Source organism: Drosophila mojavensis, unplaced genomic scaffold (genome assembly GCF_018153725.1).
Source record: "Drosophila mojavensis isolate 15081-1352.22 unplaced genomic scaffold, ASM1815372v1 contig_197, whole genome shotgun sequence".
NCBI lineage: Eukaryota > Metazoa > Arthropoda > Insecta > Diptera > Drosophilidae > Drosophila > Drosophila mojavensis.
In genome coordinates, this window is record NW_025318733.1 from 176,799 (window position 1) to 200,771 (window position 23,973).

The 23,973-nt window shown below is 39.7% G+C and overlaps 1 long non-coding RNA gene across 1 annotated transcript; it reads left to right on the top strand.

Annotated features, from left to right (window-relative positions):
• The first annotated feature begins 350 nt into the window (after positions 1 to 350).
• Positions 351 to 1,036, top strand: LOC122756961. Its single transcript, XR_006356813.1, has 2 exons — positions 351 to 395; positions 785 to 1,036. It is a non-coding gene; the product is annotated as an uncharacterized LOC122756961 (long non-coding RNA).
• Positions 1,037 to 23,973: the final 22,937 nt, after the last annotated feature.

Here is a 23,973-nt window from a genome sequence, read left to right on the forward strand (position 1 = left end):
TTATACAATTTCGGTTTTTGTTAAAATTTACCCCCCCACCTCTAAATTCACCCCCCTCACCATCACTTTTGTAAAAAGCGTATTTCAAATTTTTTTATTTTAAATTTTTGCTAGTTTTTATATTGTTATTAATTAGATGATTTTTAAATCTTTTCTCATTGCAGGTAAGCTTATTAACATCTCTAGGGGCAGATAGAAGCGTCGTCAATCATCCTCGTCGAATTTTATGCCGTTTTGCAGGTAAGTGTATATTTTAAATTTTTGCTAGTTTTAATATTGTTATTAATTAGATGATTTTTTTTAATTTTTCTCATTGCAGGTAATCTTATTAACATCTCTAGGGGCAGATAGAAGCGTCGTCAATCATCCTCGTCGAATTTTTGGCCGTTTTGCAGGTAAGTGTATATTTTAAATTTTTGCTAGTTTTAATATTGTTATTAATTAGATGATTTTTTAAATTTTTTTTCATTGCAGGTAAGCTTATTAACATCTCTAGGGGCGGATAGAAGCGTCGTCAATCATCCTCGTCGAATTTTATGCAGTTTTGCAGGTAAGTGTATATGTTAAATTTTTGCTAGTTTTAATATTGTTATTAATTAGATGATTTTTTTTTAATTTTTCTCATTGCAGGTAATCTTATTAACATCTCTAGGGGCAGATAGAAGCGTCGTCAATCATCCTCGTCGAATTTTTGGCCGTTTTGCAGGTAAGTGTATATTTTAAATTTTTGCTAGTTTTAATATTGTTATTAATTAGATGATTTTTTTAATTTTTCTCATTGCAGGTAAGCTTATTGGCATCACAAATGTTGATGTAAGCTACCTAGTACATTGCTACGCTCGTTGGCGTAGTTTTACTAGTAGTTGTGGAGCTGGTACGCCAGCTTGATGACGTAATCGCGAAGACCTCGCACTCGTCGCTGTCCATCAGCTCTTGGAGGTCAACCTCTTCGCGCCTTGGAGTCCTCTGCTGCATTGGCTCACCTGCATCCATGACTTGTTTTTGTTTGTTTGAGTTCAATAAAGTAATAACTATAGTCATAATTTGTTCAATTTGTTTCTCCAGCCTCTCGAACATGGCCCTGTTTTGTTCAAGTAGCTCTTCAAGGCTACTTGACTTGGCTTGCTCGTCCTTTAGCTTCTGTTGCAGCCTAGCCAAGTGCCTTGCTGCTGGATTACGTCCATTGGATACGGTTGTTGTTGTTGTTGGGCGTTTCTCTTTGTGGTTTATTGAGTATCGCTGTGTGTTAGTGGTGCGGTTGGTGGGCTTTGTGATTGGTGTTTGGGGTTGCTGTTGTTGGTGGTGTCGTCGCGTCTGTCTTTGTCGTTGTAGTTGTTGTTGTTGTTGCTGGTTTTGCTGTTGGTGTTGCGGCAGTGGCTTTGTTGTTTTATACGATCCATGCACCACGCTACTGTATGTCAGCTTGCGCTTTGTGCCTGGATTTATTGGCGTCTCTTTCGTGCGTTGCTGTTTTTGTCGCAATTGATGTTGCTGCTGTGGTAGCTTTGGTTGCTGCTGTTGTTGTTGCCGCTGCTCAGTCTGTGGTCGATCTTGGCGCAGTTGTTGGTGTTGCTGTTGTTGTTATTGTTGTTGCTGTTGCTGCAGCTCGTTTGTCGGTAAGTACCTTACAGCTAGTAGCCTATTTCGAGCCTCTTTGTATTTAGGGCAGCCTTTATAGCAGCATACATGTGCACCTCCACAGTTGAAGCACTTTGCGGGTGCATCTCGTGCTTTGGTGCACTCAGTGGATGCATGAGAGCCGGCACATTTCATGCATCTGTATGGGCGTCGACAGTAGTTCTTAGTGTGCCCGAACGCCTGGCATCGATGGCACTGGGCCGGATCGATGGCCTTCGCCTGCCTCTCAACTAGCACCTGTTGATTGCTGTTCGTATCGAGTTCACATATCTTGAGATGGCTGCCATCGGGCATTGGCTGCAGCTCAACCTCAAAGACGTTTAGTGGCATGCCGGTGAACCGATGCCTCATGGCACGTATGAAACGTACCACGAAGCCCAGCTCCGACAGCTTGACCCTCAGCCAGTCACAGGGTGTCGAGTGGTGTAGTTTTTTGATTACCACTCGATATCCTTTCTGATGGTGTGACTGGTGGGTGTACATCTGTACGTTCTCAGCAGTCAGGAAATCTACAATGGCTCTGTATGTGGCCATATCATCGCTGTAGATAGTGACGCCAGCACTATTACTGCGAGTGGCGGTGCTAGTGGTGAAACCGCCAACTGCTGGATGGCTGTGTAGTTTGTTGATTAGTGGCAGTATGTCGTCCATTTGGGGCAAGAATATTGCCGGTATTCTTGCCTTAGCTGTCTGTTGTGGTTGTTGTTGTTGCTGTTGTTGTTGTTGCTGCTGGTGTTGCTGTTGTTGTTGCTGCTGTTGTTGTTGTTGCTTGGGAGCAGAGGCAGTTCTGTGGGCATGCATTTGTTGCTGCATTTGATTGCCAGTTTTTTGAGGCAGCCCGAAAGGCTGCAATACTTTTTCGTTTTGATTGGCACTCGACACCGAGCAACAAATCGACAAAACGACAATGCTACTGAAAGAGCGACAACATGACAGAGCGACGAAATGACAGAGTGACAGAGCCACTGAAGAACAGTACAACTGACTAAAAGACCGACGAAATGACAGAGTGACAGAGCCACTAAGCAACAGGATGACTGACTGACAGAGCGACGAAATGACCGAGTGACAGATTGACAGAGTGACAGAGTCACTGAACAACAGGACGACTGACTGACAGAGCGGCGAAATGACAGAGTGACAGAGCCACTGAACAACAATACAACTGACTAAAAGACCGACGAAATGACAGAGTGACAGAGCCACTAAGCAACAGGATGACTGACTGACAGAGCGACGAAATGACAGAGTGACAGAGCTACTAAATATCAGGACGACTTACTGACAGAGCGACGAAATGACAGAGTGACTGAGCCACTGAATCATTTGTCAGAGGCTAGAAAGCAGCAGCAGAGAGTCTTCCCAGTGGTCAACTAAAGCTCAAATGCAACGGGCTCCAAATTTGAGTGCGATCTTTAATTTGAGTGTCAGTCGCCCTATATAAAGGGCAGCAGCTGCAGCATTTCTTCAGTCGTCCAGCCACGGTGGGGATCAGCAGATCATGCAGTCCAGTGAAGTGAAGTAAAGTGTATAACGGATCAACGGACCGACAGAAAAGAGCAACAGATCAACAAAACGACAGTGCCACTGAAGAACAGTACAACTGACTAAAAGAGCGACGAAATGACAGAGTGACAGAGCCACTGAACAACAGTACAACTAACTGACAGAGCGACGAAATGACAGAGATTCTTCCCAGTGGCAGAGAGTCTTCCCAGTGGTCAACTAAAGCTCAAATGCAACGAGCTCAAAATTTGAGTGCGATCTTGAATTTGAGTCTCAGTCGCCCTATATAAAGGGCAGCAGCTGCAGCATATCTTCAGTCGTCCAGGCAGGGTGGGGATCAGCAGATCATGCAGTCCAGTGTTCTCGTATTCTCCTCCGGCACACATGAGCGCAATTAAATATAGTTTAAGTATTAGCTATTGCACAGAGTGCTTTTCGCGGCGCGCGCACACCGGCAGCGAGGCGGACAGAACGGCAAGTCTGCGCACTCGAACAGTCAGCAGTGGAGTATGCGCCAGCCAGTTGCCTGCCGTTGGCAGTTACAAATTCTCTCCTTCAGAATTCTCTTATACTTAATTCAAGGCATTACTTTCATGAAGCAACATATTTGAATTTAAATTACTGTATTTATCGCACTTTGATATCGATGTTGCTTGGCCCGATAACATATCGGATGCCCTAGTTGCTTTGTGTTTTGTGCTGCTTACGTTATGCTAATTTGCCTACAGTTTTCTAGTATTTTTTGTCAGCATTCTTTAGCTTATTGACATATCCGACAATGGTCACACGCAGGCGCCATGCAGAAGTGAGATATGTGAAATCAAAAGACTACGAAACAAGACAAAACTGCAAGACTTAACAGCTAACATAAATACAATTTACATAGATTATTTACTAATTCTCTCTCTTTTTTTCTTCTCTTTTCAGGTAATCGCTGGAATCCATGAGGGTCCAATTGGGATGGGGCATCGGGCTGCAGTTCTCATCTGCTGATCGTCGTCTAGTGTTGTGTTGGAGATGGGGGAAGAACAGCCAGTCCAGCTGTCTCACCCCTCCCGTCTGTGGCGCCATCCAGTTGTTGCAGTGGGCATGGGTGAGTACAGCATATGCATTAGCTTGCATACGTAGTTATGTTCTCACAATTATACATATCAAGTATGTACATTTGTGTGAATTGCAGTGAAGAAGAAAAAGAAATATTTCATTAGTGGTGCAATAATAAATAATATTATTTTGCTTTGTTTTTGTTTGTTTGTTTTTGCAATAATAAAATGAAATTATATATATATATATATATATTCTTTTTTTTTTTTTTTTTTTTATATTTCTTTTTTTGCTTTATTTAATTTTTTTCCTTTATATATATTTTTTCCTTTTTTTTTCAATATTATTGATTTGCTGTTTTTATTATTATTTTTTTTTCTCATTTTTGATTTTTCTTGTTTCAGGGTCGTTAATTGGTAGTCTTCTGTGGATGCTTGGCCGTTTTGAAGATAAGTGCATTTTGTGTTGTTTTCTGTTTTGTTGTTTGTTGTTTAAATTTGTTAATTTGTGAGTTCTTTTTATTTTTCTCATTTCAGGTAAGCTTATTAGCATCTCTAGGGGCAGATAGAAGCGTCGTCAATCATCCTCGTCGAATTTTTGGCCGTTTTGCAGGTAAGTGTATATTTTAAATTTTTGCTAGTTTTAATATTGTTCTTAATTAGATGATTTTTTTAATTTTTCTCATTGCAGGTAAGCTTATTGGCATCACAAATGTTGATGTAAGCTACCTAGTACATTGCTACGCTCGTTGGCGTAGTTTTACTAGTAGTTGTGGAGCTGGTACGCCAGCTTGATGACGTCATCGCTGAGACCGCCTCGCACTCGTCGCTGAGGTCCATCAGCTCTCGGAGGTCAACCTCTTCGCGCCTTGAAGTCCTCTGCTGCATTGGCTCACCTGCATCCATGACTTGTTTTTGTTTGTTTGAGTTCAATAAAGTAATAACTATAGTCATAATTTGTTCAATTTGTTTCTCCAGCCTCTCGAACATGGCCCTGTTTTGTTCAAGTAGCTCTTCAAGGCTACTTGACTTGGCTTGCTCGTCCTTTAACTTCTGTTGCAGCCTAGCCAAGTGCCTTGCTGCTGGATTACGTCCATTGGATACAGTTGTTGTTGTTGTTGGGCGTTTCTCTTTGTGGTTTATTGAGTATCGCTGTGTGTTAGTGGTGCGGTTGGTGGGCTTTGTGATTGGTGTTTGGGGTTGCTGTTGTTGGTGGTGTCGTCGCGTCTGTCTTTGTCGTTGTAGTTGTTGTTGTTGTTGCTGGTTTTGCTGTTGGTGTTGCGGCAGTGGCTTTGTTGTTTTATACGATCCATGCACCACGCTGCTATATGTCAGCTTGCGCTTTGTGCCTGGATTTATTGGCGTCTCTTTTGTGCGTTGCTGTTTTTGTCGCAATCGATGCTTCTGCTGTTGTAGCTTTGGTTGCTGCTGTTGTTGTTGCCGCTGCTCAGTCTGTGGTCGATCTTGGCGCTGTTGTTGGTGTTGCTGTTGCTGTTGTTGTTGTTGTTGTTGCTGTTGCTGCAGCTCGTTTGTCGGTAAGTACCTTACAGCTAGTAGCCTATTTCGAGCCTCTTTGTATTTAGGGCAGCCTTTATAGCAGCATACATGTGCACCTCCACAGTTGAAGCACTTTGCGGGTGCATCTCGTGCTTTGGTGCACTCAGTGGATGCATGAGAGCCGGCACATTTCATGCATCTGTATGGGCGTCGACAGTAGTTCTTAGTGTGCCCGAACGCCTGGCATCGATGGCACTGGGCCGGATCGATGGCCTTCGCCTGCCTCTCAACTAGCACCTGTTGATTGCTGATCGTATCGAGTTCACATATCTTGAGATGGCTGCCATCGGGCATTGGCTGCAGCTCAACCTCAAAAACGTTTAGTGGCATGCCGGTGAACCGATGCCTCATGGCACGTATGAAACGTAACACGAAGCCCAGCTCCGACAGCTTGACCCTCAGCCAGTCACAGGGTGTCGAGTGGTGTAGTTTTTTGATTACCACTCGATATCCTTTCTGATGGTGTGACTGGTGGGTGTACATCTGTACGTTCTCAGCAGTCAGGAAATCTACAATGGCTCTGTGTGTGGCCATATCATCGCTGTAGATAGTGACGCCAGCACAACAACAATACAACTGACTGACATAGTGACGAAATGACTTTGTGACGGAGCCACTGAACAACAATACAACTGACTGACATAGTGACGAAATGAGAGAGTGACAGAGCCACTGAACAACAGGACGACTGACTGACAGAGCGACGAAATGACAGAGTGACGGAGCCACTGAAAAACAGGATGACTGACTCAGAGCGACGAAATGACCGAGTGACAGATTGACAGAGTCACTGAACAACAGGACGACTGACTGAAAGAGCGACGAAATGACAGAGGGACTGAGCCACTGAACAACAGGACGTCTGGCTGACATAGTGACTAAATGACAGAGTGACTGAGCCACTGAACAACAATACAGCTGACTGACAGGGCGACAAAATGACAGAGTGACAGAGCCACTGAACAACAGGACGACTGACTGACAGAGCGACGAAATGAGAGAGTGACAGAGCCACTGAACAACAGGACGACTGACTGACAGAGCGGCGAAATGACAGAGTGACGGAGCCACTGAACAACAGGATGACTGACTGACAGAGCGACGAAATGACAGAGTGACTGAGCCATTGAAGAACAATAAAACTGACTAAAAGAGCGACGAAATGACAGAGTGACAGAGCCACTGAAAATCAATAAAACTGACTAAAAGAGCGACGAAATGACAGAGTGACAGAGCCACTAAACAACAGGACGACTGACTGACAGAGCGACAAAATAACTGAGTGACAGAGCCACAAAGCAACAATACAACTGACTGACAGAGCGACAAAATGACAGAGTGACAGAGCCACTAAACAACAGGATGACTGACTGACAGAGCGACGAAATGACAGAGTGACAGAGCCACTGAAAAACAACAAAACTGACTAAAAGAGCGACGAAATGACAGAGTGACAGAACAACAAAACAACAGGATGACTGACTGACAGAGCGACGTAATGACAGAGTGACAGAGCCACTGTACAACAGGACGACTGACTGACAGTGCGACAAAATGACAAAATGACAGAGTCACTGAACAACAGTACAACTGACTGACAGAGCGACGAAATGACAGAGTGACTGAGCAACTGAATCATTTGTCAGTTATATTTCAGTAAAACTAAGCTAGAAAGCAGCTGCAGAGAGTCTTCCCAGTGGTCAACTAAAGCTCAAATGCAACGGGCTCCAAATTTGAGTGCGATCTTTAATTTGAGTCTCAGTCGCCCTATATAAAGGGCAGCAGCTGCAGCATTTTTTCAGTCGTCCAGGCACGGTGGGGATCAGCAGATCATGCAGTCCAGTGAAGTGAAGTGAAGTGTATAACGGATCGACTGACCGACAGAAGTGACTGAGCAACAGATCGACAAAACGACAGAGCCACTGAACAACAGTACAACTGACCGACAGAGCGACAAAATGACCGAGTGACAGAGTGACAGAGCCACTGAACAACAGTACAACTGATTGACAGAGCAACGAAATGTCCGACTGACAGAGCCACTGAACAACAGTACAACTGACTGACAGAGCGAAAAAATGACCGAGTTACAGAGTGACAGAGCCACTGAACCACAGTACAACTGATTGACAGAACAGCGAAATGACAGAGTGACAGAGCCACTGAACAACAGTACAACTAACTGACAGAGCGACGAAATGACAGAGTGACTGAGTCACTGAACAAGAGTACAACTGACTGACAGAGCGACGAAATGACAGAGTGACAGAGCCACTGAACAACAGGATGACTGACTGACAGAGCGACGAAATGACAGAGTGACAGAGCCACTGAACAACAGGATGACTGACTGACAGAGCGACGAAATGACAGAGTGACTGAGCCACTGAATCATTTGTCAGAAGCTAGAAAGCAGCAGCAGAGAGTCTTCCCAGTGGTCAACTAAAGCTCAAATGCAACGGGCTCAAAATTTGAGTGCGATCTTGAATTTGAGTCTCAGTCGCCCTATATAAAGGGCAGCAGCTGCAGCATTTCTTCAGTCGTCCAGGCACGGTGGGGATCAGCAGATCATGCAGTCCAGTCTTCTCGTGTTCTTCTCCGGCACACATGAGCGCAATTATATATAGTTTAAGTATTAGCTATTGCACAGAGTGCTTTTCGCGGCGCGTGCCCACCGGCAGCGAGGCGGACAGAACGGCAAGTCTGCGCACTCGAACAGTCAGCAGTGGAGTATGCGCCAGCCAATTGCCTGCCGTGAAGCGGCAGTTACAAATTCTCTCTTTCAGAATTCTCTTATACTTAATTCAAGTCATTACTTTCACGAAGCAACATATTTGAATTTAAATTACTGCATTTATCGCACTTTGATATCGATGTTGCTTGGCCCGATAACATATCGGATGCCCTATTTGCTTTGTGTTTTGTGCTGCTTACGTTATGCTAATTTGCCTACAGTTTTCTAGTATTTTTTGTCAGCATTTTTTAGCTTATTGACATATCCGACAATGGTCACACGCAGGCGCCATGCAGAAGTGTGATATGTCAAATCAAAAGACTACGAAACAAGACAAAACTGCAAGACTTAACAGCTAACATAAATACAATTTACATAGATTATTTACTAATTCTCTCTCTTTTTTCTTCTCTTTTCAGGTAATCGCTGGAATCCATGAGGGTCCAATTGGGATGGGGCATCGGGCTGCAGTTCTCATCTGCTGATCGTCGTCTAGTGTTGTGTTGGAGAGGGGGGAAGAACAGCCAGTCCAGCTGTCTCACCCCCTCCCGTCTGTGGCGCCGACCAGTTGTTGCAGTGGGCATGGGTGAGTACAGCATATGCATTAGCTTGCATACGCATAACTATTCTCACAATTATACATATCAAGTATGTACATTTGTGTGAATTGCAGTGAAGAAGAAAAAGAAATATTTCATTAGTGGTGCAATAATAAAATAATATTATTTTGCTTTGGTTTTGTTTGTTTGTTTGTTTGTTTTTGCAATAATAAATGAAATTATATATATATATATATATATTCTTTTTGTTTTTTTTTTTTTTATATTTATTTTTTGCTTTATTTAATTTTTTTCCTTTTTTTTTATTTTATGTATATATATTTTTTTCCTTTTTTTTTCAATATTATTGATTTGCTGTTTTTATTATTATTTTTTTTTTTTCTCATTTTTGATTTTTCTTGTTTCAGGGTCGTTAATTGGTAGTCTTCTGTGGATGCTTGGCCGTTTTGAAGATAAGTGCATTTTGTGTTGTTTTCTGTTTTGTTGTTTAAATTTGCTAATTTGTGAGTTCTTTTTATTTTTCTCATTTCAGGTAAGCTTATTAACATCTCTAGGGGCAGATAGAAGCGTCGTCAATCATCCTCGTCGAATTTTTGGCCGTTTTGCAGGTAAGTGTATATTTTAAATTTTTGCTAGTTTTAATATTGTCATTAATTAGATGATTTTTTTAATTTTTCTCATTGCAGGTAAGCTTATTAACATCTCTAGGGGCAGATAGAAGCGTCGTCAATCATCCTCGTCGAATTTTTGGCCGTTTTGCAGGTAAGTGTATATTTTACATTTTTGCTAGTTTTAATATTGTTATTAATTAGATGATCTTCTTAATTTTTTTCATTGCAGGTAAGCTTACTAACATCTCTAGGGGCAGATAGAAGCGTCGTCAATCATCCTCGTCGAATTTTATGCCGTTTTGCAGGTAAGTGTATATTTTAATTTTTGCTAGTTTTTATATTGTTATTAATTAGATGATTTTTTTAATTTTTCTCATTGCAGGTAAGCTTATTAACATCTCTAGGGGCAGATAGAAGCGTCGTAATCATCCTCGTCGAATTTTTGGCCTTTTTGCAGGTAAGTGTAAATTTTAAATTTTTGCTAGTTTTAATATTGTTATTAATTAGATGATTTTTTTAATTTTTCTCATTGCAGGTAAGCTTATTGGCATCACAAATGTTGATGTAAGCTACCTAGTACATTGCTACGCTCGTTGGCGTAGTTTTACTAGTAGTTGTGGAGCTGGTACGCCAGCTTGATGACGTCATCGCTGAGACCGCCTCGCACTCGTCGCTGAGGTCCATCAGCTCTCGGAGGTCAACCTCTTCGCGCCTTGAAGTCCTCTGCTGCATTGGCTCACCTGCATTCATGACTTGTTTTTGTTTGTTTGAGTTCAATAAAGTAATAACTATAGTCATAATTTGTTCAATTTGTTTCTCCAGCCTCTCGAACATGGCCCTGTTTTGTTCAAGTAGCTCTTCAAGGCTACTTGACTTGGCTTGCTCGTCCTTTAACTTCAGTTGCAGCCTAGCCAAGTGCCTTGCTGCTGGATTACGTCCATTGGATATTGGTTGGTGGGCTTTGTGATTGGTGTTTGGGGTTGCTGTTGTTGGTGGTGTCGTCGCGTCTGTCTTTGTCGTTGTAGTTGTTGTTGTTGTTGTTGTTGTTGCTGGTTTTGCTGTTGGTGTTGCGGCAGTGGCTTTGTTGTTTTATACGATCCATGCATCACGCTGCTATATGTCAGCTTGCGCTTTGTGCCTGGATTTATTGGCGTCTCTTTTGTGCGTTGCTGTTTTTGTCGCAATCGATGCTTCTGCTGTTGTAGCTTTGGTTGCTGCTGTCGTAGTTGCCGCTGCTCAGTCTGTGGTCGATCTTGGCGCTGTTGTTGGTGTTGCTGTTGCTGTTGTTGTTGTTGTTGTTGTTGCTGTTGCTGCAGCTCGTTTGTCGGTAAGTACCTTACAGCTAGTAGCCTATTTCGAGCCTCTTTGTATTTAGGGCAGCCTTTATAGCAGCATACATGTGCACCTCCACAGTTGAAGCACTTTGCGGGTGCATCTCGTGCTTTGGTGCACTCAGTGGATGCATGAGAGCCGGCACATTTCATGCATCTGTATGGGCGTCGACAGTAGTTCTTAGTGTGCCCGAACGCCTGGCATCGATGGCACTGGGCCGGATCGATGGCCTTCGCCTGCCTCTCAACTAGCACCTGTTGATTGCTGATCGTATCGAGTTCACATATCTTGAGATGGCTGCCATCGGGCATTGGCTGCAGCTCAACCTCAAAGACGTTTAGTGGCATGCCGGTGAACCGATGCCTCATGGCACGTATGAAACGTACCACGAAGCCCAGCTCTGACAGCTTGACCCTCAGCCAGTCACAGGGTGTCGAGTGGTGTAGTTTTTTGATTACCACTCGTTATCCTTTCTGATGGTGTGACTGGTGGGTGTACATCTGTACGTTCTCAGCAGTCAGGAAATCTACAATGGCTCTGTGTGTGGCCATATCATCGCTGTAGATAGTGACGCCAGCACAACAACAATACAACTGACTGACATAGTGACGAAATGACTTTGTGACGGAGCCACTGAACAACAATACAACTGACTGACATAGTGACGAAATGAGAGAGTGACAGATTGACAGAGTCACTGAACAACAGGACGACTGACTGACAGAGCGACGAAATGACAGAGTGACGGAGCCACTGAACAACAGGATGACTGACTGACAGAGCGACGAAATGACCGAGTGACAGATTGACAGAGTCACTGAACAACAGGACGACTGACTGAAAGAGCGACGAAATGACAGAGGGACTGAGCCACTGAACAACAGGACGTCTGGCTGACATAGTGACTAAATGACAGAGTGACTGAGCCACTGAACAACAATACAGCTGACTGACAGAGCGACAAAATGACAGAGTGACAGAGCCACTGAACAACAGGACGACTGACTGACAGAGCGACGAAATGAGAGAGTGACAGAGCCACTGAACAACAGGACGACTGACTGACAGAGCGACGAAATGACAGAGGGACGGAGCCACTGAACAACAGGATGACTGACTGACAGAGCGACGAAATGACAGAGTGACTGAGCCACTGAAAAACAATAAAACTGACTAAAAGAGCGACGAAATGACAGAGTGACAGAGCCACTGAAAATCAATAAAACTGACTAAAAGAGCGACGAAATGACAGAGTGACAGAGCCACTAAACAACAGGACGACTGACTGACAGAGCGACAAAATAACTGAGTGACAGAGCCACTAAGCAACAGGATGACTGACTGACAGAGCGACGAAATGACAGAGTGACAGAACAACAAAACAACAGGATGACTGACTGACAGAGCGACGAAATGACAGAGTGACAGAACAACTAAACAACAGGATGACTGACTGACAGAGCGACGTAATGACAGAGTGACAGAGCCACTGTACAACAGGACGACTGACTGACAGTGCGACAAAATGACAAAATGACAGAGTCACTGAACAACAGTACAACTGACTGACAGAGCGACGAAATGACAGAGTGACTGAGCAACTGAATCATTTGTCAGTTATATTTCAGTAAAACTAAGCTAGAAAGCAGCTGCAGAGAGTCTTCCCAGTGGTCAACTAAAGCTCAAATGCAACGGGCTCCAAATTTGAGTGCGATCTTTAATTTGAGTCTCAGTCGCCCTATATAAAGGGCAGCAGCTGCAGCATTTCTTCAGTCGTCCAGGCACGGTGGGGATCAGCAGATCATGCAGTCCAGTCTTCTCGTGTTCTCCTCCGGCACACATGAGCGCAATTATATATAGTTTAAGTATTAGCTATTGCACAGAGTGCTTTTCGCGGCGCGTGCCCACCGGCAGCGAGGCGGACAGAACGGCAAGTCTGCGCACTCGAACAGTCAGCAGTGGAGTATGCGCCAGCCAATTGCCTGCCGTTAAGCGGCAGTTACAAATTCTCTCTTTCAGAATTCTCTTATACTTAATTCAAGTCATTACTTTCACGAAGCAACATATTTGAATTTAAATTACTGCATTTATCGCACTTTGATATCGATGTTGCTTGGCCCGATAACATATCGGATGCCCTAGTTGCTTTGTGTTTTGTGCTGCTTACGTTATGCTAATTTGCCTACAGTTTTCTAGTATTTTTTTTCAGCATTCTTTAGCTTATTGACATATCCGACAATGGTCACACACAGGCGCCTTGCAGAAGTGTGATATGTGAAATCAAAAGACTACGAAACAAGACAAAACTGCAAGACTTAACAGCTAACATAAATACAATTTACATAGATTATTTACTAATTCTCTCTCTTTTTTCTTCTCTTTTCAGGTAATCGCTGGAATCCATGAGGGTCCAATTGGGATGGGGCATCGGGCTGCAGTTCTCATCTGCTGATCGTCGTGTTGTGTTGGAGAAGGGGGAAGAACAGCCAGTCCAGCTGTCTGACCCCCTCCCGTCTGTGGCGCCGACCAGTTGTTGCAGTGGGCATGGGTGAGTACAGCATATGCATTAGCTTGCATACGCATAACTATTCTCACAATTATACATATCAAGAATCAAGTATGTACATTTGTGTGAATTGCAGTGAAGAAGAAATAGAAATATTTCATTAGTGGTGCAATAATAAAATAATATTATTTTGCTTTTTTTTTGTTTGTTTTTTTTTGCAATAATAAAATGAAATTATATATATATATTTTTTTTTTCTTTTTTTTATATTTTTTTTTTGCTTTATTTATTTTTTTTCCTTTTTTGTATGTATATATATTTTTTCCTTTTTTTTTTTTTCAATATTATTGATTTGCTGTTTTTATTATTATTTTTTTTTCTCATTTTTGATTTTTCTTGTTTCAGGGTCGTTAATTGGTAGTCTTCTGTGGATGCTTGGCCGTTTTGAAGATAAGTGCATTTTGTGTTGTTTTCTGTTTTGTTGTTTAAATTTGTTAATTTGTGAGTTCTTTTTATTTTTCTCATTTCAGGTAAGCTTATTAGCATCTCTAGAGGCAGATAGAAGCATAGTAGATCATCCTCGTCGAATTTTTGTCCGTTTTGCAGGTAAGTGTATATTTTAAATTTTTGCTAGTTCTAATATTGTTATTAATTAGATGATTTTTTTTAATTTTTCTCATTGCAGGAAAGTTTATTAACATGTCTAGGGGCAGATAGGAACGCCATTGGTCATCCTCGTCGAGTTTTTGGCCGTTTTGCAGGTAAGTGTATATTTTAAATTTTTGCTAGTTAGACTCATTCACGAAAGTGAAATGAGTATATTGGTTTTGTGCAATGTCCGTCTTGCTGTCCGTCCGTCTGTCCGTCTGTCCGTATGAACGCAATCTATTTCGGCGCTATTGAAGCTAGAGACTTGAAATTTGGAACACATACTCGTGTATATCTCCGATTTATAAAGTGTTAAAATTTTTCCCGATCCGCCCACTAGGGGCGTGGCAAATCGGAAAATGCATTTTCCGATATACCAGAAATCATGTTTGTTGAAGAGCTAGAAAGCTGAAATTTGGTATGTAGGTCCGCGTCGACCACCCAAGATCACAAGCTATGGCGGATATATCTCCGCCCATTAGGGGCGTGGCAAATCGGACAAAACGGTATCTCCTAAAGTTAAAAACCTAGAATGCTGAAATTTTGCATGTAAGCTGATGTTTTAATTCTATGAAGATGGGTGACAAAATTATCTATCTACGCCCACTAGGGGCGTGGCAAATCGGACCTGAAGATATAGTGATTTTTCGAATTCTGTTATATTTTAGGCACTATTGATGCTAGAGATCTGAAATTTGGTATATATACGCGGGTTGATCACCCAAGTCCAACGAGCTATGGTAGATATATGTCCGCCCATAGGGGGCGTGGCAAACCGCAAAAGTTTATATCTCCTACAGTTTAAGATCTAGAAGCTTCAAATTTGGATAGTTAAGTTACTGGTAGCCTCCTCTATCGATGCCCCAAAAATAATTTTTAAGCCTCTTTAGGGGCGTGGCATATCGAAAAATACCCTGTAATTTTCACATTTTTTGGAGCGTAAGAATTCAAATTTTGCATTTAGGTAACCGGTTGCTCGTTCTAAGAACTGGCTAAAATTGAGGAGTCGACGGCCACTAGGGGCGTGGCAATCGGCATTTACAGTGCCCGTATTGCGACATTTATATACGTCAGCCATCTATTTATGCATTTGTACATATAAATAAGCTTAATAGATATTCATAATACAAAAAGAAACATTTTTATGAATTTAAAAAAATTTAAAAGAAGCTAAAATAACAAAAATTTGCAATTTACAAAAAAGTGTTTTCCGCGGGATTTGAACTCGCACCCAACCCAAACAGCATGTTTGTCAAAATAGCTAAAATAATGGTCGTCGGCGCTTCAGCCTACAGCACCACCGCGTCGTTTCGATCAACAGTAGTTAAAACGAAATCACATTATTGTTATGACGCCACATAGCAAAGAAAAGACAGAGTGGTAGCTGGAAATTCAAAAACAATGCAGACAAATCAATCGCAACGAGATTCTTAGAATATGCTAGAGTACGCATTTATGTGTGTATACATACACACATACAAATGAGCGCGTGTATAAGGCTGGAATGCTTGATGCTATGCGTGCAGACTTACATATATACATATGTATATATTTGCGTATATGTATTTGAGGGCTATTTAAGAAGAAACAAATTTAAACTTATAAAATTATTCGACTAAAAAAATGAAAAGTATTAAGTGCCATTCAGTCAAGCTCGCACCTTCCCAATAAAATATCTATTTTATAAAAAACGAAATATGTATGGAAAAAAAAAAAAATAATAATAATAACATAGTAGAGGTTCGAACCTCCCCTACTCTAAAATTACTTGCGTCGCCCTTAGCACCCGCGCCATTGCTTTGCTCGAGCAATCAGTGGCTAAAATAGAATAGCTTAATAAGAGAGCGTCATCAGACAAAACTACAGTAACGGCTAGAAAGTCTAGAAATCAATCGAAATTCTAAGAATGTGAGAAAAGGCGCGCTTCTGTCTGTACGCATAGAATAGACGATGGATATAAATACATGTATATTATTAAAAGTCAAAATTGTATAAATTATATACATATGCATGTAATTTGAATGCAATTATGCAATGATCATAGAAATAGCTATCGATGATTTTCCAATATTAATGGGATCATGCCCTGTTTTTTGTTGCGCACTAGACTTGAAAATTGCACTATATACTCTGGTTGACAGCGTTTGGGCTGTGAATCAGTCTTCTGCAATCGGTATCGCCCGACTGCAACGTTCTTACTTGTTTTTATATTGTTATTAATTATATGTTGTTTTTTTTATTTTTCTCATTGCAGGTAAGTTTATTAACATCTCTAGGGGCAGATAGGAACGTCATTGGTCATCCTCGTCGAGTTTTTGGCCGTTTTGCAGGTAAGTGTATATTTTAAATTTTTGCTAGTTTTTATATTGTTATTAATTAGATGATTTGTTTAATTTTTCTCATTGCAGGTAAGCTAGCTTCTTAACACTCTAGTGGCAGATAGAAGCGTTGTCAATCATCCTCGTCGAATTTTATGCCGTTTTGCAGGTAAGTGTATATTTTAAATTTTGCTAGCTCTAATATTGTTATTAATTAGATGATTTATTTAATTTTTCTCGTTGCAGGAAAGTTTATTAACATCTCTAGGGGCAGATAGGAACGTCATTGGTCATCCTCGTTGAGTTTTTGGCCGTTTTGCAGGTAAGTGTATATTTTAAATTTTTGCTAGTTTTAATATTGTTATTAATTAGATGATTGTTTTAATTTTTCTCATTAACATCTCTAGGGGCAGATAGGAACGTCATTGGTCATCCTCGTCGAGTTTTTTGGCCGTTTTGCAGGTAAGTGTATATTTTAAATTTTTGCTAGTTTTAATATTGTTATTAATTAGATGATTGTTTTAATTTTTCTCATTGCAGGTAAGCTAGCTTCTTAACACTCTAGGGGCAGATAGAAGCGTTGTCAATCATCCTCGTCGAATTTTATGCCGTTTTGCAGGTAAGTGTATATTTTAAATTTTGCTAGCTCTAATATTGTTATTAATTAGATGATTTATTTAATTTTTCTCGTTGCAGGAAAGTTTATTAACATCTCTAGGGGCAGATAGGAACGTCATTGGTCATCCTCGTCGAGTTTTTGGCCGTTTTGCAGGTAAGTGTATATTTTAAATTTTTGCTAGTTTTTATATTGTTATTAATTAGTTGATTTTTTTAATTTTTCTCATTGCAGGTAAGCTTATTAACATCTCAAGGCGCAGATAGAAGCGTCGTCAATCATCTTCGTCGAATTTTTTGCCGTTTTGCAGGTAAGTGTATATTTTAAAATTTTGCTAGTTTTTATATTGTTATTAATTAGATGATATTTTTAATTTTTCTCATTGCAGGTAAGCTTATGAACATCTCTAGGGGCAGATAGAAGCGTCGTCAATCATCCCCGTCGAATTTTTGGCCGTTTTGCAGGTAAGTGTATATATTACATTTTTGCTAGTTTTAATATTGTTATTAATTAGATGATTTTTTTAAATTTTTGTCATTGCAGGTAAGCTTACTAACATCTCTAGGGGCAGATAGAAGCGTCGTCAATCATCCTCGTCGAATTTTTGGCCGTTTTGCAGGTAAGTGTATATTTTAATATTGTCATTAATTAGATGATTTTTAAAATTTTTCTCATTGCAGGTAAGTTTATTAACATCTCTAGGGGCAGATATGAACGCCATTGGTCATCCTCGTCGAGTTTTTGGCCGTTTGCAGGTAAGTGTATATTTTAAATTTTTGCTAGTTTTTTATACCCTGAACCCATTGAAAATGGGAAATCAGGGTATAATGGTTTTGTGAAAAGTATGTAACAGGCAGAAGGAATCATCGCAGACCCCATAAAGTATATATATTCTTGATCAGGACGACGAGCTGAGTCGATATAGCCCTGTCCGTCTGTCCGTCCGTCCGTCCCTCCGTCCGTCCGTCCGTCCGTCCGTCCGTATGAGCAAAAGGATCTCAGAAGATATAAGAGCTAGAGAGCTGAAATTTGGCATGCATACTCGTGTATACCATAGGCAGTACGAGTTTGCTTTATTTTTTCGATAACTCATCCGATAACTTTTTTATCGAGAATAGTCGAAAAATCGACTTGGTTTTTTCAGCCTAGTTTGAACACTTTTAAGCCCGGAGACTTCAAATTTGCGTTGTATATAGAGTTAATGGATACAAAGATTTTGTAATTTACAGATTTTGGATACCACGCCCCCTTCGCCCCCAATTTGTAAAAAACGCATTTCAAGTACTAGAGACTTGTGCTTTGGAATGTACACACATTTTTACCATATGATTACGCTCTAAAAGTTTCATTAAGATCGTGTGTCTACAAAAGAAATTATTCAACAAATAAATTCTCATAATATTGCCCACATTGCAATGCATTGCAGCGCAGCCCAAGCGCAGCCGCTGCTTACTGCGCAGTTAGCAGAGCGCGTGCTTAAAAGTGCATGTGTATGTATGTGTGCATAAAAGAAGAATATCATAATATCAGCTTGGAGGAGGGTTCAGGGTATCTCCTAGTCGAGCAGTCTCGACTGGAGCCTTCTTACTTGTTTATATTGTTATTATACCCTGAACCCATTGAAAATGGGAAATCAGGGTATAATGGTTTTGTGAAAAGTATGTAACAGGCAGAAGGAATCATCGCAGACCCCATAAAGTATATATATTCTTGATCAGGACGACGAGCTGAGTCGATATAGCCCTGTCCGTCTGTCCGTCCGTCCGTATGAGCAAAAGGATCTCAGAAGTTATAAGAGCTAGAGAGCTGAAATTTGGCATGTATACTCGTGTATATCATAGGCAGTACGAGTTTGCTTTATTTTTTCGATAACTCATCCGATAACTTTTTTATCGAGAATAATCGAAAAATCGACATTGTTTTTTCAGCCTAATTTGAACACTTTTCAACCAGGAGACTTCAAATTTACGTTGTATATAGAGTTAATGGATACAAAGATTTTGTAATTTACAGATTTTGGATACCACGCCCCCTTCGCCCCCAATTTGTAAAAAACGCATTTCAAGTACTAGAGACTTGTGCTTTGGAATGTACACACATTTTAACTATATGAACACATTCTAAAAGTTTCATAAAGATACTTTTACTACAAGAGAAATTATTCAACTAATAAATTCTCATAATATTGCCCACATTGCAGCGCAGCCCAAGCGTAGCCGCTGCTTACTGCGCAGTTAGCAGAGCGCGTGCTTATAAGTGCATGTGTATGTATGTGTGCATAGAAGAAGTGCAGAATGATTAGAATATCAGCTTGGAGGGTTCAGGGTATCTCCCAGTCGAGCAGTCTCGACTGGAGCCTTCTTACTTGTTAATTAGATGATTTTTTTTAATTTTTCTCATTGCAGGTAAGCTTATTAACATCTCAAGGCGCAGATAGAAGCGTCGTCAATCATCTTCGTCGAATTTTTTGCCGTTTTGCAGGTAAGTGTATATTTTAAATTTTTGCTAGTTTTTATATTGTTATTAATTAGATGATATTTTTAATTTTTCTCATTGCAGGTAAGCTTATGAACATCTCTAGGGGCAGATAGAAGCGTCGTCAATCATCCCCGTCGAATTTTTGGCCGTTTTGCAGGTAAGTGTATATATTACATTTTTGCTAGTTTTAATATTGTTATTAATTAGATGATTTTTTAAAATTTTTGTCATTGCAGGTAAGCTTACTAACATCTCTAGGGGCAGATAGAAGCGTCGTTTATCATCCTCGTCGAATTTTTTGGCCGTTTTGCAGGTAAGTGTATATTTTACATTTTTGCTAGTTTTAATATTGTAATTAATTAGATGATTTTTAAAATTTTTCTCATTGCAGGTAAGTTTATTAACATCTCTAGGGGCAGATATGAACGCCATTGGTCATCCTCGTCGAGTTTTTGGCCGTTTTGCAGGTAAGTGTATATTTTAAATTTTTGCTAGTTTTTATATTGTTATTAATTAGATGATTTTTTTAAATTGTTCTCATTGCAGGTAAGCTTATTAACATCTCTAGGGGCAGATATGAACGCCATTGGTCATCCTCGTCGAGTTTTTGGCCGTTTTGCAGGTAAGTGTATATTTTAAATTTTTGCTAGTTTTTATATTGTTATTAATTAGATGATTTTTTCAAATTGTTCTCATTGCAGGTAAGCTTATTAACATCTCTAGGCGCAGATAGAAGCGTCGTCAATCATCTTCTTCGAATTTTTGGCGGTTTTGCAGGTAAGTGTATATTTTAAATTTTTGCTAGTTTTTATATTGTTATTAATTAGATCATTTTTTTTTTAATTTTTCTCATTGCAGGTAAGTTTATTAACATCTCTAGGGGCAGATAGGAACGTCATTGGTCATCCTCGTCGAGTTTTTGGCCGTTTTGCAGGTAAGTGTATATATAAAATTTTTGCTAGTTTTAATATTGTTATTAATTAGATGATTTTTTGTAATTTTTCTCATTGCAGGTAAGCTTATTAACATCTCTAGGAGCAGATAGAAGCGTCGTCAATCATCCTCGTCGAATTTTTGGCCGTTTTGCAGGTAAGTGAATATTTTACATTTTAGCTAGTTTTAATATTGTTATTAATTAGATGATTGTTTTAATTTTTCTCATTAACATCTCTAGGGGCAGATAGGAACGTCATTGGTCATCCTCGTCGAGTTTTTTGGCCGTTTTGCAGGTAAGTGTATATTTAAAATTTTTGCTAGTTTTTATATTGTTATTAATTAGATGATTTTTTGTAATTTTTCTCATTGCAGGTAAGCTTATTAACATCTCTAGGCGCAGATAGAAGCGTCGTCAATCATCTTCGTCGAATTTTTTGCCGTTTTGCAGGTAAGTGTATATTTTAAATTTTTGCTAGTTTTTATATTGTTATTAATTAGATGATATTTTTAATTTTTCTCATTGCAGGTAAGCTTATTAACATCTCTAGGGGCAGATAGAAGCGTCGTCAATCATCCTCGTCGAATTTTTGGCCGTTTTGCAGGTAAGTGTATATTTTACATTTTTGCTAGTTTTAATATTGTTATTAATTAGATGATTTTTTTAAATTTTTGTCATTGCAGGTAAGCTTACTAACATCTCTAGGGGCAGATAGAAGCGAGGTCAATCGGCCGTTTTGCAGGTAAGTGTATATTTTAATATTGTAATTAATTAGATGATTTTTAAAATTTTTCTCATTGCAGGTAAGTTTATTAACATCTCTAGGGGCAGATATGAACGCCATTGGTCATCCTCGTCGAGTTTTTGGCCGTTTTGCAGGTAAGTGTATATTTTAAATTTTTGCTAGTTTTTATATTGTTATTAATTAGATGATTTTTTTAATTTTTCTCATTGCAGGTAAGCTTATTAACATCTCAAGGCGCAGATAGAAGCGTCGTCAATCATCTTCGTCGAATTTTTTTGCCGTTTTGCAGGTAAGTGTATATTTTAAATTTTTGCTAGTTTTTATATTGTTATTAATTAGATGATATTTTAATTTTTCTCATTGCAGGTAAGCTTATGAACATCTCTAGGGGCAGATAGAAGCGTCGTCAATCATCCCCGTCGAATTTTTGGCCGTTTTGCAGGTAAGTGTATATATTATCTGTATATATTATCTGTGTATCAATCATCTTCTTCGAATTTTTGGCGGTTTTGCAGGTAAGTGTATATTTTAAATTTTTGCTAGTTTTTATATTGTTATTAATTAGATAATTTTTTTTTTTTTTTAATTTTTCTCATTGCAGGTAAGTTTATTAACATCTCTAGGGGCAGATAGGAACGTCATTGGTCATCCTCGTCGAGTTTTTGGCCGTTTTGCAGGTAAGTGTATATTTAAAATTTTTGCTAGTTTTAATATTGTTATTAATTAGATGATTTTTTGTAATTTTTCTCATTGCAGGTAAGCTTATTAACATCTCTAGGGGCAGATAGAAGCGTCGTCAATCATCCTCGTCGAATTTTTGGCCGTTTTGCAGGTAAGTGTATATTTTACATTTTTGCTAGTTTTAATATTGTTATTAATTAGATGATTGTTTTAATTTTTCTCATTAACATCTCTAGGGGCAGATATGAACGTCATTGGTCATCTTCGTCGAATTTTTTGCCGTTTTGCAGGTAAGTGTATATTTTAAATTTTTGCTAGTTTTTATATTGTTATTAATTAGATGATTTTTTTTTAATTTTTCTCATTGCAGGTAAGCTTATTAACATCTCTAGGCGCAGATAGAAGCGTCGTCAATCATCTTCGTCGAATTTTTTGCCGTTTTGCAGGTAAGTGTATATTTTAAATTTTTGCTAGTTTTTATATTGTTATTAATTAGATGATATTTTTAATTTTTCTCATTGCAGGTAAGCTTATTAACATCTCTAGGGGCAGATAGAAGCGTCGTCAATCATCCTCGTCGAATTTTTGGCCGTTTTGCAGGTAAGTGTATATTTTACATTTTTGCTAGTTTTAATATTGTTATTAATTAGATAATTTTTTTATTTTTCTCATTGCAGGTAAGTTTATTAACATCTCTAGGGGCAGATAGGAACGTCATTGGTCATAGATGATTTTTTTTAATTTTTCTCATTGCAGGTAAGCTGATTAACAAATCTAGGCGCAGATAGAAGCGTCGTCAATCATCCTCGTCGAATTTTTGGCCGTTTTGCAGGTAAGTGTATATTTTACATTTTTGCTAGTTTTTATATTGTTATTAATTAGATGATTTTTTTTTTATTTTTCTCATTGCTGGTGAGTTTATTAACATCTCTAGGGGCAGATAGGAACGTCATAGGTCATCCTCGTCGAGTTTTTGGCCGTTTTGCAGGTAAGTGTATATTTTAAATTTTTGCTAGTTTTTATATATTTATTAATTAGATGATTTTTTGTAATTTTTCTCATTGCAGGTAAGCTTACTAACATCTCTAGGGGCAGATAGAAGCGTCGTCAATCATCCTCGTCGAATTTTTGGCCGTTTTGCAGGTAAGTGTATATTTTACATGTTTGCTAGTTTTAATATTGTTATTAATTAGATGATTGTTTTAATTTTTCTCATTAACATCTCTAGGGGCAGATAGGAACGTCATTGGTCATCCTCGTCGAGTTTTTGGCCGTTTTGCAGGTAAGTGTATATTTTAAATTTTTGCTAGTTTTAATATTGTTCTTAATTAGATGATTTTTTTAATTTTTCTCATTGCAGGTAAGCTTATTGGCATCACAAATGTTGATGTAAGCTACCTAGTACATTGCTACGCTCGTTGGCGTAGTTTTACTAGCAGTTGTGGAGCTGGTACGCCAGCTTGATGACGTCATCGCTGAGACCGCCTCGCACTCGTCGCTTAGGTCCATCAGCTCTCGGAGGTCAACCTCTTCGCGCCTTAGAGTCCTCTGCTTCATTGGCTCACCTGCATTCATGACTTGTTTTTGTTTGTTTGAGTTCAATAAAGTAATAACTATAGTCATAATTTGTTCAATTTGTTTCTCCAGCCTCTCGAACATGGCCCTGTTTTGTTCAAGTAGCTCTTCAAGGCTACTTGACTTGGCTTGCTCGTCCTTTAACTTCTGTTGCAGCCTAGCCAAGTGCCTTGCTGCTGGATTACGTCCATTGGATACAGTTGTTGTTGTTGTTGGGCGTTTCTCTTTGTGGTTTATTGAGTATCGCTGTGTGTTAGTGGTGCGGTTGGTGGGCTTTGTGATTGGTGTTTGGGGTTGCTGTTGTTGGTGGTGTCGTCGCGTCTGTCTTTGTCGTTGTAGTTGTTGTTGTTGTTGTTGCTGGTTTTGCTGTTGCTATACGATCCATGCACCACGCTGCTATATGTCAGCTTGCGCTTTGTGCCTGGATTTATTGGCGTCTCTTTTGTGCGTTGCTGTTTTTGTCGCAATCGATGCTTCTGCTGTTGTAGCTT